This window comes from Salmo salar, chromosome 17, assembly GCF_965601325.2.
Source record: "Salmo salar chromosome 17, fSalSal1, whole genome shotgun sequence".
Taxonomy (NCBI): Eukaryota; Metazoa; Chordata; class Actinopteri; order Salmoniformes; family Salmonidae; genus Salmo; species Salmo salar.
The window spans coordinates 69,392,120-69,406,249 of record NC_138307.1 but is presented as its reverse complement, the minus strand read 5'-3'; the positions used below and the strand labels follow the sequence as shown (position 1 = coordinate 69,406,249).

At 48.0% G+C, this 14,130-nt stretch overlaps 1 protein-coding gene across 4 annotated transcripts in view; it reads right to left on the bottom strand.

Moving 5' to 3' along the window:
- The window catches only part of LOC106576543 (MICOS complex subunit MIC19), a 147,542-nt gene that overhangs the window by 94,363 nt on the left and 39,049 nt on the right, over nt 1–14,130 (bottom strand). The window lies entirely within an intron of this gene.

Here is a 14,130-nt window from a genome sequence, read left to right as displayed (position 1 = left end):
GTGTCAAACTCCTTCCATGGGGGAGTATCTGCTGCTTTAAGTTTTTTCCTTTAAATTTGTGTCCAATTAAAGACCTAGACAACCAGGTGAGAGGGCTTCCTAACTAATCAGTGACCTTAACAGATCAATCAAAGACAAGAGAGGAGTAAAACCTGCAGACACTCGGCTCTCCGTGGAATGACTTTGACACCTGTTCCTTAGGGGAATACAGTTACACAAGGGAAGCAGAGAGACGTGGGAAGTCAGGGGGAATGTGTTTTATTAACGTCGTAGGAGGAACGGGTTTTATTAACGTCGTAGGAGGAACGGGTTTTATTAACGTCGTAGGAGGAACGGGTTTTATTAACGTCGTAGGAGGAACGGGTTTTATTAACGTCGTAGGAGCAGGGGGAACGGGTTTTATTAACGTCGTAGGAGCAGGGGGAACGGGTTTTATTAACGTCGTAGGAGCAGGGGGAACGGGTTTTATTAACGTCGTAGGAGCAGGGGGAACGGGTTTTATTAACGTCGTAGGAGCAGGGGGAACGGGTTTTATTAACGTCGTAGGAGCAGGGGGAACGGGTTTTATTAACGTCGTAGGAGCAGGGGGAACGGGTTTTATTAACGTCGTAGGAGCAGGGGGAACGGGTTTTATTAACGTCGTAGGAGCAGGGGGAACGGGTTTTCTTAACGTCGTAGGAGCAGGGGGAACGGGTTTTATTAACGTCGTAGGAGCAGGGGGAATGGGTTTTATTAACGTCGTAGGAGCAGGGGGAATGGGTTTTATTAACGTCATAGGAGGAATGGGTTTTCTTAACGTCGTAGGAGCAGGGGGAACGGGTTTTATTAACGTCGTAGGAGGAACGTGTTTTATTAACGTCGTAGGAGGAACGGGTTTTATTAACGTCTTAGGAACAGGGGGAACGGGTTTTATTAACGTCGTAGGAGCAGGGGGAACGGGTTTTATTAACGTCGTAGGAGGAACGGGTTTTATTAACGTCGTAGGAGGAACGGGTTTTATTAACGTCGTAGGAGGAACGGGTTTTATTAACGTCGTAGGAGGAACGGGTTTTATTAACGTCGTAGGAGCAGGGGGAACGGGTTTTCTTAACGTCGTAGGAGCAGGGGGAACGGGTTTTCTTAACGTCGTAGGAGCAGGGGGAACGGGTTTTCTTAACGTCGTAGGAGCAGGGGGAACGGGTTTTCTTAACGTCGTAGGAGCAGGGGGAACGGGTTTTCTTAACGTCGTAGGAGCAGGGGGAACGGGTTTTCTTAACGTCGTAGGAGCAGGGGGAACGGGTTTTCTTAACGTCGTAGGAGCAGGGGGAACGGGTTTTCTTAACGTCGTAGGAGCAGGGGGAACGGGTTTTCTTAACGTCGTAGGAGCAGGGGGAACGGATTTTCTTAACGTCGTAGGAGCAGGGGGAACGGGTTTTCTTAACGTCGTAGGAGCAGGGGGAACGGGTTTTCTTAACGTCGTAGGAGCAGGGGGAACGGGTTTTCTTAACGTCGTAGGAGCAGGGGGAACGGGTTTTCTTAACGTCGTAGGAGCAGGGGGAACGGGTTTTCTTAACGTCGTAGGAGCAGGGGGAACGGGTTTTCTTAACGTCGTAGGAGCAGGGGGAACGGGTTTTCTTAACGTCGTAGGAGCAGGGGGAACGGGTTTTATTAACGTCGTAGGAGGAACGGGTTTTATTAACGTCGTAGGAGGAACGGGTTTTATTAACGTCGTAGGAGGAACGGGTTTTATTAACGTCGTAGGAGCAGGGGGAATGGGTTTTATTAACGTCATAGGAGGAATGGGTTTTCTTAACGTCGTAGGAGCAGGGGGAATGGGTTTTATTAACGTCGTAGGAGCAGGGGGAACGGGTTTTATTAACGTCGTAGGAGGAACGTGTTTTATTAACGTCGTAGGAGGAACGGGTTTTATTAACGTCGTAGGAGGAACGGGTTTTATTAACGTCTTAGGAACAGGGGGAACGGGTTTTATTAACGTCGTAGGAGCAGGGGGAACGGGTTTTATTAACGTCGTAGGAGGAACGGGTTTTATTAACGTCGTAGGAGGAACGGATTTTATTAACGTCGTAGGAGAAGGGGGAACGGGTTTTATTAACGTCGTAGGAGCAGGGGGAACGGGTTTTATTAACGTCGTAGGAGCAGGGGGAACGGGTTTTATTAACGTCGTAGGAGCAGGGGGAACGGGTTTTATTAACGTCGTAGGAGCAGGGGGAACGGGTTTTATTAACGTCGTAGGAGCAGGGGGAACGGGTTTTCTTAACGTCGTAGGAGCAGGGGGAACGGGTTTTCTTAACGTCGTAGGAGCAAGGGGAACGGGTTTTCTTAACGTCGTAGGAGCAGGGGGAACGGGTTTTATTAACGTCGTAGGAGGAACGGGTTTTATTAACGTCGTAGGAGGAACGGGTTTAATTAACATCGTAGGAGGAACGGGTTTTATTAACGTCGTAGGAGCAGGGGGAATGGGTTTTATTAACGTCGTAGGAGCAGGGGGAACGGGTTTTATTAACGTCGTAGGAGCAGGGGGAATGGGTTTTAGTAACGTCGTAGGAGCAGGGGAAACGGGCTTTCTTAACGTCGTAGGAGGAACGGGTTTTATTAACGTCGCAAGAGCAGGGGGAACGGGTTTTATTAACGTCGCAGGAGGAACGGGTTTTATTAACGTCGCAGGAGGAACGGGCTTTCTTAACGTCGTAGGAGGAACGGGTTTTATTAACGTCGTAGGAGCAGGGGGAACGGGTTTTATTAACGTCGTAGGAGCAGGGGAACGGGTTTTATTAACGTCGTAGGAGGAACGGGTTTTATTAACGTCGTAGGAGCAGGGGGAATGGGTTTTATTAACGTCGTAGGAGCAGGGGGAATGGGTTTTATTAACGTCGTAGGAGCAGGGGGAAACGTTTTATTAACGTCGTAGGAGCAGGGGGAACGGGTTTTATTAACGTCGTAGGAGCAGGGGGAACGGGTTTTAATAACGTCGTAGGAGCAGGGAGAACGGGTTTTATTAACGTCGTAGGAGCAGGGGGAACGGGTTTTATTAACGTCGTAGGAGCAGGGGGAACGGGTTTTATTAACGTCGTAGGAGCAGGGGGAACGGGTTTTATTAACGTCGTAGGAGCAGGGGGAACGGGTTTTATTAACGTCGTAGGAGCAGGGGGAACGGGTTTTATTAACGTCGTAGGAGCAGGGGGAACGGGTTTTATTAACGTCGTAGGAGCAGGGGGAACGGGTTTTATTAACGTCGTAGGAGCAGGGGGAACGGGTTTGATTAACGTCGTAGGAGCAGGGGGAACGGATTTTATTAACGTCGTAGGAGCAGGGGGAACGGGTTTTATTAACGTCGTAGGAGGAACGGGTTTTATTAACGTCGTAGGAGCAGGGGGAACGGGTTTTATTAACGTCGTAGGAGCAGGGGGAACGGGTTTTATTAACATCGTAGGAGGAACGGGTTTTATTAACGTCGTAGGAGGAACGGGTTTTATTAACGTCGTAGGAGCAGGGGGAACGGGTTTTATTAACGTCGTAGGAGCAGGGGGAACGGGTTTTATTAACGTCGTAGGAGGAACGGGTTTTATTAACGTCGTAGGAGGAACGGATTTTATTAACGTCGTAGGAGAAGGGGGAAAAGGGTTTTATTAACGTCGTAGGAGCAGGGGGAACGGGTTTTATTAACGTCGTAGGAGCAGGGGGAACGGGTTTTATTAACGTCGTAGGAGCAGGGGGAACGGATTTTATTAACGTCGTAGGAGCAGGGGGAACGGGTTTTTTTAACGTCGTAGGAGCAGGGGGAACGGGTTTTATTAACGTCGTAGGAGCAGGGGGAATGGCTTTTATTAACGTCGAAGGAGCAGGGGGAATGGGTTTTATTAACGTCGTAGGAGGAACGGGTTTTATTAACGTCGTAGGAGGAACGGGTTTTATTAACGTCGTAGGAGCAGGGGGAACGGGTTTTATTAACGTCGTAGGAGCAGGGGGAACGGGTTTTATTAACGTCGTAGGAGCAGGGGGAACGGGTTTTATTAAAGTCGTAGGAGCAGGGGGAACGGGTTTTATTAAAGTCGTAGGAGCAGGGGGAACGGGTTTTCTTAACGTCGTAGGAGCAGGGGGAACGGGTTTTATTAACGTCGTAGGAGGAACGGGTTTTATTAACGTCGTAGGAGGAACGGGTTTAATTAACATCATAGGAGGAACGGGTTTTATTAACGTCGTAGGAGCAGGGGGAACGGGTTTTATTAACGTCGTAGGAGGAACGGGTTTTATTAACGTCGTAGGAGGAACGGGTTTTATTAACGTCGCAGGAGGAACGGGTTTTATTAACGTCGCAGGAGGAACCGGTTTTATTAACGTCGTAGGAGCAGGGGGAACGGGTTTTATTAACGTCGTAGGAGGAACGGGTTTTATTAACGTCGTAGGAGGAACGGGTTTTATTAACGTCGCAGGAGGAACGGGTTTTATTAACGTCGCAGGAGGAACGGGTTTTAACGTCGTAGGAGCAGGGGGAATGGGTTTTATTAACGTCGTAGGAGCAGGGGGAACGGGTTTTATTAACGTCGTAGGAGCAGGGGGAATGGGTTTTAGTAACGTCGTAGGAGCAGGGGAAACGGGCTTTCTTAACGGCGTAGGAGGAACGGGTTTTATTAACGTCGCAAGAGCAGGGGGAACGGGTTTTATTAACGTCGCAGGAGGAACGGGTTTTATTAACGTCGCAGGAGGAACGGGCTTTCTTAACGTCGTAGGAGGAACGGGTTTTATTAACGTCGCAGGAGGAACGGGTTTTATTAACGTCGCAGCAGGAACGGGTTTTATTAACGTCGTAGGAGCAGGGGGAACGGGTTTTATTAACGTCGTAGGAGGAACGGGTTTTATTAACGTCGTAGGAGGAACGGGTTTTATTAACGTCGCAGGAGGAACGGGTTTTATTAACGTCGCAGGAGGAACGGGTTTTAACGTCGTAGGAGCAGGGGGAATGGGTTTTATTAACGTCGTAGGAGCAGGGGGAACGGGTTTTATTAACGTCGTAGGAGCAGGGGGAATGGGTTTTAGTAACGTCGTAGGAGCAGGGGAAACGGGCTTTCTTAACGGCGTAGGAGGAACGGGTTTTATTAACGTCGCAAGAGCAGGGGGAACGGGTTTTATTAACGTCGCAGGAGGAACGGGTTTTATTAACGTCGCAGGAGGAACGGGCTTTCTTAACGTCGTAGGAGGAACGGGTTTTATTAACGTCGTAGGAGCAGGGGGAATGGGTTTTATTAACGTCGTAGGAGCAGGGGAACGGGTTTTATTAACGTCGTAGGAGCAGGGGAACGGGTTTTATTAACGTCGTAGGAGGAACGGGTTTTATTAACGTCGTAGGAGCAGGGGGAATGGGTTTTATTAACGTCGTAGGAGCAGGGGGAATGGGTTTTATTAACGTCGTAGGAGCAGGGGGAAACGTTTTATTAACGTCGTAGGAGCAGGGGGAATGGGTTTTATTAACGTCGTAGGAGCAGGGGGAACGGGTTTTAATAATGTCGTAGGAGCAGGGAGAACGGGTTTTATTAACGTCGTAGGAGCAGGGGGAACGGATTTTATTAACGTCGTAGGAGCAGGGGGAACGGGTTTTATTAACGTCGTAGGAGCAGGGGGAACGGGTTTTATTAACGTCGTAGGAGCAGGGGGAACGGGTTTTATTAACGTCGTAGGAGCAGGGGGAACGGGTTTTATTAACGTCGTAGGAGCAGGGGGAACGGGTTTTATTAACGTCGTAGGAGCAGGGGGAACGGGTTTTATTAACGTCGTAGGAGCAGGGGGAACGGATTTTATTAACGTCGTAGGAGCAGGGGGAATGGCTTTTATTAACGTCGTAGGAGCAGGGGGGAACGGGTTTTCTTAACGTCGTAGGAGCAGGGGGAACGGGTTTTCTTAACGTCGTAGGAGCAAGGGGAACGGGTTTTATTAACGTCGTAGGAGCGGGGGGAACGGGTTTTCTTAACGTCGTAGGAGCAGGGGGAACGGGTTTTATTAACGTCGTAGGAGGAACGGGTTTTATTAACGTCGTAGGAGGAACGGGTTTAATTAACATCGTAGGAGGAACGGGTTTTATTAACGTCGTAGGAGCAGGGGGAACGGGTTTTATTAACGTCGTAGGAGGAACGGGTTTTATTAAAGTCGTAGGAGCAGGGGGAACGGGTTTTCTTAACGTCGTAGGAGCAGGGGGAACGGGTTTTATTAACGTCGTAGGAGGAACGGGTTTTATTAACGTCGTAGGAGGAACGGGTTTAATTAACATCGTAGGAGGAACGGGTTTTATTAACGTCGTAGGAGCAGGGGGAACGGGTTTTATTAACGTCGTAGGAGGAACGGGTTTTATTAACGTCGTAGGAGCAGGGGGAACGGGCTTTCTTAACGTCGTAGGAGCAGGGGGAACGGGTTTTATTAACGTCGTATGAGGAACGGGTTTTATTAACGTCGTAGGAGGAACGGGTTTTATTAACGTCGTAGGAGGAACGGGTTTTATTAACATCGTAGGAGGAACGGGTTTTATTAACGTCGCAGGAGGAACGGGTTTTATTAACGTCGTAGGAGCAGGGGGAACGGGTTTTATTAACGTCGTAGGAGGAACGGGTTTTATTAACGTCGTAGGAGGAACGGGTTTTATTAACGTCGCAGGAGGAACGGGTTTTATTAACGTCGCAGGAGGAACGGGTTTTATTAACGTCGCAGGAGGAACGGGTTTTAACGTCGTAGGAGCAGGGGGAATGGGTTTTATTAACGTCGTAGGAGCAGGGGGAACGGCTTTTATTAACGTCGTAGGAGGAACGGGTTTTATTAACGTCGTAGGAGCAGGGGGAATGGGTTTTATTAACGTCGTAGGAGCAGGGGGAACGGCTTTTATTAACGTCGTAGGAGGAACGGGTTTTATTAACGTCGTAGGAGCAGGGGGAATGGGTTTTATTAACGTCGTAGGAGCAGGGGGAAACGTTTTATTAACGTCGTAGGAGCAGGGGGAACGGGTTTTATTAACGTCGTAGGAGCAGGGGGAACGGGTTTTATTAACGTCGTAGGAGCAGGGGGAACGGGTTTTATTAACGTCGTAGGAGCAGGGGGAACGGGTTTTATTAACGTCGTAGGAGCAGGGGGAACGGGTTTTATTAACGTCGTAGGAGCAGGGGGAACGTGTTTTATTAACGTCGTAGGAGCAGGGGGAACGTGTTTTATTAACGTCGTAGGAGCAGGGGGAACGGGTTTTATTAACGTCGTAGGAGCAGGGGGAAACGTCTTACTAATCAAAACAAATCTTATTTGTCACATACACATGGTTAGCAGATGTTAATGAGAGTGTAGCGAAATGCTTGTGCTTCTAGTTCAGACCATGCAGTAATATCTAACAAGTAATCTAACAATTTCACAACAACTACCTTATTCACACACAAGTGTAAAGGAATGAATAAGAATATGTACATACAAATATATATGGATGAGCGATGGCCGAACGGCATAGGCAAGATGCAGTAGATGGTATAGAGTACAATATATACATATGAGATGAGTAGTGTATGTAAACATTATATAAAGTGGCATAGTTTAAAGTGACTAGCGATACATTTATTACATAACATTTTTTATTATTAAAGTGGCTAGAGATGAGTCAGTATGTTGGCAGCAGCCACTCAATGTTAGTGATGGCTGTTTAACAGTCTGATGGCCTTGAGATAGAAGCTGTTTTTCAGTCTCTTGGTCCCAGCTTTGATGCACCTGTACTGACCTCGCCTTCTGGATGATAGCGGGGTGAACAGGCAGTGGCTCGGGTGGTTGTTGTCCTTGATGATCTTTTTGGCCTTCCTGTGACATCGGGTGGTGTAGGTGTCATGGAGGGCAGGTAGTTTGCCCCCGGTGATGCGTTGTGCAGACCTCACTACCCTCTGGAGAGCCTTACGGTTATGGGCGGAGCAGTTGCCGTACCAGGCGGTGATACAGCCCGACAGGATGCTCTCGATTGTGCATCTGTAAAAGCTTGTGTGTTTTTGGTGACAAGCCACATTTCTTCAGCCTCCTGAGGTTGAAGAGGTGCTGTTGCGCCTCCTTCACCATGCTGTCTGTGTGGGTGGACCACTTCAGTATGTCTGTGATGTGTACGCCGAGGAACTTAACTTTCCATTTTCTCCACTACTGTCCCGTCGATGTGGATAGGGGGGTGCTCCCTCTTCAAAATCATCTCCTTTAGTTTTTTTGACGTTGAGTGAGAGGTTGTTTTCCTGACACCAAACTCCGAGTGCCCTCACCTCCTCCCTGTAGGCCGTCTCATCGTTGTTGATAATTAAGCCTACCACTGTAGTGTCGTCTGCAAACCTGATGATTGAGTTGGAGGCGTGCATGGCCACGCAGACTACATAGGAGCAGGAGGAACGGGTTTTATTAACGTCGTAGGGGGAACGGGTTTTATTAACGTCGTAGGGGGAACGGGTTTTATTAACGTCGTAGGGGGAACGGGTTTTATTAACGTCGTAGGGGGAACGGGTTTTATTAACGTCGTAGGGGGAAGGGGTTGTATTAACGTCGCAGGGGGAATGGGTTTTATTAACGTCGCAGGGGGAACGGGTTTTATTAACGTCGCAGGGGGAACGGGTTGTATTAACGTCGCAGGGGGAACGGGTTGTATTAACGTCGCAGGGGGAATGGGTTTTATTAACGTCGCAGGGGGAACGGGTTTTATTAATGTCGCAGGGGGAACGGGTTTTATTAACGTCGCAGGGGGAACGGGTTTTATTGACGTCGCAGGGGGAACGGGTTTTATTAACGTCGCAGGGGGAATGGGTTTTATTAACGTCGTAGAAGCGGGGGGGGGGGGGGTAATTGAAATGTTCTGAAGAGACTAGTGGGACTAGTATAGGTGTGTGATAATGAGCTGACGCAGATCCTCAAGTCTGTGTACTGGACTACGTAGAGATACTGTGGGTTGAACGTATAAGGGTCTAAAGAAAAACACAACAAATGCTTTGAGTTTGGAAGTCAACCTCCAGTCAATCTCCAAATCACAGAAAGCTATAGCTTAGTCACAAGGCATATGGCTATCAATGTTAGAAATAAAACATCCAGGCTACTAGCCTATACAGCCTTTGTGTGTGTGTGTCCACTCAGGCTTAAAATGGCCATCGAGGCAATTCTCCTGGAAGGCTGCGTAATTGGTGGCTAATGCCATGGCGGTGTGGTCATTACAGGAAGGCGTGGGGAGCATTCAAGCACAGTACACCTCTACCACTGTGTGTGATGTACCGGGGGTTCTATAAGGCCCTGCTGCCGTGGCGACGCAACATGCATCCTGATGAGAAGACCAATCAATACCTCGTTGGATCAGGAGACTGAGGACAGAAAACACAACAACTAGCGCTTTCCTCTACCGCTCCAGCCTGACTTATGTAGAGCTTATGTAGGCTAGCCTCTATACCCTGTCCTTACTTCTTCACCTGCTCTCCTCTTCCCATCCCCTCTATCACCTAGTATTCCAATCACTCCCCTTACAACCAGTTTCACTGACATTCCTCCATGGAATAAATCCAGCCTCTCTCTCTGATTATATGCTGTAACGGTGTAGCACAGTATTTTCTTCCCAAGATTTAACAATAAAACCAAGGTGTGTCTTTATAATTGGGAAAAAAATACACTTGCTATAATAGCAAAGCAGCACTTTTTGTAGATCCAGGGACAGGCTTGCTAAGAACCAAATCCCACAATAGCGTAAGGGTTGCGGCCTTGCAGTGGTGTGGGCTTATAGAGAAGACATTTAAAGCTTCTCTAACTGGTAATGTAGCACAGGTTCCTTTAGCTCAGTGGTTCCCAACCTTTTCCTTTCCAGGGACCACCAAATCACCATCAAAAGCTCGAGGACCACCAATCACAGAGTGTCTCAATTGTTTTACATAAAATATCTTAGCGGTCAAATTTATGTTATCAGTGAATGTAGCAGATTAAATATATTACAGATGGATGTTTGTTAAAACAATTTGTATTGTGAAATGTAATGTAAAACTGTTTATAACAGGTTGAAAACCACTGCTCTAGCTGAATGTAAAATGGTGGTTCTGAAAGGCCGCACCCTGTGCTTAGTACAGCTACCATGCTGCTCCCAAGGGCCCGTTTTCAAACGCGTTATCTAGTGTCCGTGTCGTGCGATGTAAAAGGTAACACACTGATTGACCCATGTTGGAACGGTACATACACAGTTAGGGGTCATCACCAAAGCATTTCACGTGCTCCATGTGGAAATGTAGCTTGTATCTACACCAACCTCATATTTAAAAAGTCTACAGGGAAATACATTATTCAGAGTGTCTGTACATTATTCTGAATATCAATCATGAAGTCAGAGTGAACATACTTCTGTAATGAAACTGCTTATTTTTTCCCCATTTTAAAGCACTGTGCTACTTCAAAGACAGTTGGGGAAGTGTCTTGGCGGCTGAAGAGAGACTGGTAGATTCCCAAATGACACCCTATTCCCTTTATACTGCACTACTTGTGACAAAAGCAGTGCACTAGAAAGGGAATATGGTGCCAATTGGGACATAGCCACTGAGGAGAGAGAGACAGCCGTCCCAGAGTTAACACCGAAAAATGACAATGAGGGAAGAAGACGGGCGACTAGGTTGTCTTTTAAAGGGAAAAGTCCATTTCCAGTTGAAAAGAACAGTGGGCATATGAGAGGACTGACAGCCTTGACAATTACATGTGTAAAATAGGCTCGGTGATAACCCCTCGGATTCTATTAAACTCCAGAACTCTAAATGAATTCTCAAACAGGGAAATCATCACACACACTTTCTGCTAAAAGAACAGACTGTCCATCCTCTTCTGCTCTTTGCTCCAGTGTGAGAGAGAGACAGAAACAGAAGTGTAAAAAATTATGTTGTCTGTGTGCAAATATCTGTGAGAGAGTGTGTGTGCTCAATTTGCATGTACCGACTCATTTTAACACCCGGCTCCAGTCTCTTGGGGCACCCGGCTCCAGTCTCTTGGGGCACCCGGCTCCAGTCTCTTGGGGCACCCGGCTCCAGTCTCTTGGGGCACCCGGCTCCAGTCTCTTGGGGCACCCGGCTCCAGTCTCTTGGGGGGCGTGTTAAAAGATGGTAAAGGCCCAGGGTTAACCTTGGAGCCAGGAATAGAGTTTTAAACTCTCCCTCTGTATTACTGCCACTGCTGTGACGTGTAATTAGAGGACTGCCGCCGCTGTGACCTGTACTACAGGGACTGCCGCCGCTGTGACCTGTACTACAAGGACTGCCGAAGCTGTGACCTGTACTACAAGGACTGCCGCTGCTGTGACCTGTACTACAAGGACTGCCGCCGCTGTGACCTGTACTACAAGGACTGCCGAAGCTGTGACCTGTACTACAAGGACTGCCAAAGCTGTGACCTGTACTACAGGGACTGCCAAAGCTGTGACCTGTACTACAGGGACTGCCAAAGCTGTGACCTGTACTACAAGGACTGCCGAAGCTGTGACCTGTACTACAGGGACTGCCGAAGCTGTGACCTGTACTACAGGGACTGCCGAAGCTGTGACCTGTACTACAGGGACTGCCGAAGCTGTGACCTGTACTACAGGGACTGCCGAAGCTGTGACCTGTACTACAGGGACTGCCGCCGCTGTGACCTGTACTACAGGAACTGCCGCCGCTGTGACCTGTACTACAGGGACTGCCGCCGCTGTGACCTGTACTACAGGGACTGCCAAAGCTGTGACCTGTACTACAGGGACTGCCAAAGCTGTGACCTGTACTACAAGGACTGCCAAAGCTGTGACCTGTACTACAGGGACTGCCAAAGCTGTGACCTGTACTACAGGGACTGCCAAAGCTGTGACCTGTACTACAGGGACTGCCAAAGCTGTGACCTGTACTACAGGGACTGCCGCTGCTGTGACCTGTACTACAGGGACTGCCAAAGCTGTGACCTGTACTACAAGGACTGCCGCTGCTGTGACCTGTACTACAAGGACTGCCGCTGCTGTGACCTGTACTACAAGGACTGCCGCTGCTGTGACCTGTACTACAAGGACTGCCGCTGCTGTGACCTGTACTACAAGGACTGCCGCTGCTGTGACCTGTACTACAAGGACTGCCGAAGCTGTGACCTGTACTACAAGGACTGCCGAAGCTGTGACCTGTACTACAGTAATATTACTGCTGTATACTGGTAGTTCTCTCTGGTGGACAGAAGCATGTAACAGTACTGGTAACTTAACGTCTGTCAGACGTGATGTCTCACCTTGAACCTCACTGATCATCTGGACAAATCACTATTTCGCAGGTGTTCACATCTTGCAAACTTCAGAAGGGGAGGGGACATTTAGCCCACAGACCTGCCCAGAGAGAGGGAGGTGGAGCTACCGCCCTGCTTCCGTTCCCCGTTGTCATATCTTTTGGAACACGTTGGCCCCCAGAACTGGAGCCCTGCCAACTTGTTGTTGTAAACACATACCAACTTGTTGTTGGCAGGGCTACAGTCCATATGACTGAACTGAGCTACCCGGACATTATTTTAACAGCACCAAGAGAGGACAGACACTTACATGGAGATATATGGCTGGTCCTATCCCTCCCTCCCTCTCTCCAAAAAAAAATCATTAAATTAAAGATGACAAAGAACAAAACCGCTCTCTTCACAGATGCTGAAGGCGTATAGAGTCCCTGCTCTCCCTCCCCACCTCCCTCACTTTTAAAAATGTTCGATTGGATCGTCGTTCCGAGCGAGGGATCCCTGATACACTCATCCTGCGGCGTGGTGGAATCGTGGCACGCCATGGCGTCTCGGCCACCCAAAATGATTCATTTTTCTATTACGGCGATGAGCGTGTGAAATGAGCTATATAATCAATAGCGTAGGTTTGTAAACAGGGCCCGTTCTCCGGGGAGCGTGTTGTTCTTGTGTGTGTGTGTGTGTGTGCGCCTGTTGTGAGAGAATTTGTTGGCTGTCAAGGCAATGTAGGGACGACGCTGGTCTTGCTATATGTTTACAAGGGATATTTACAGCAAATAAAGCCATAACTCTCTAAAATGAGGGTGGCTTTCTCAGACACAACATCATAAGGGAAATAAGGGGACAGTGAAATACAAGAAGGCCCTGTAGGAAGATCAATTTCAGTTGAACCTAATCATATAGTGGTAATCATCACAATGATATGGTAGAAGTGAAACCCCTCATTTCTCAGGTCTCTGAGGGGCTAGCGCGTGTGTGTATGTTCGTTCGTGTGTGTATGTCAGAATAATCAATAATTTGGCGGGTGCTTATATTTGTCCTGTTACACACTTGTATTAGTGTGTAATGCAAATGCTTTATTGCATGAATGTGTGTGTGTGTAAGGGGTCACACAGGTCAGACGGCTCTACAGACTTCAGTTCACGGCTATGCTCACACACCCGACATGTGTCACCGCTCCAGTCGTGACCTGTCCATTACCACATATGGCTGGGTGTGTATGTGTGTGTGTGTGTGTGTGTGTGTGTGTGTGTGTGTGTGTGTGTGTGTGTGTGTGTGTGTGTGTGTGTGTTTGTGTGTGTGTGACCAATGATGGAAGGGAGCAATATTTAATATGAAAGAAGCATTCAAGCTAGAATACAAAAATACATGACTGGTTCCTGCTAAACTGCCCTAATAACAGTGCAGCCATTTAATTCTAACCTCCTGTAGCTCTTGCTGTTCTCAGAAGAGTATTAACAGCACTGGAAGCCATTTGCTAAGTAGTTTCAACAGAAGTTATATGAAGGGCACAGCCCCAAGATCCAGACAAAATGTGAATATTATCTGCAGATCAAAAGCTAAAAAGTGGTAAAACTTGGAACTCTTCAAATGTAGCCGACTGGTCATGTTTCAATGGAGTACGGTATAGCATTAGAAAGCCTAAGATAATACTATATAGTCCTCCGTTTTGGTTATGGGAATGGGCCCACCTATGAGGTGCACAGTGATCATCGCCCTGGTTACAGAGGGAAATGAGCTGCCATCAGGGCCATTACAGTCATCAAAACCCTTAGCTAGTGGGTGTACAGGCATTTGTTCCAGCCCAGCACTAAAACACTTAATTCACCTAATCAACAGCTTGATGATTGTGAAAGTCAGTGTTAGTGCTGGGCTCAGACTGGAACAAAACCAATTGAGTAAGGG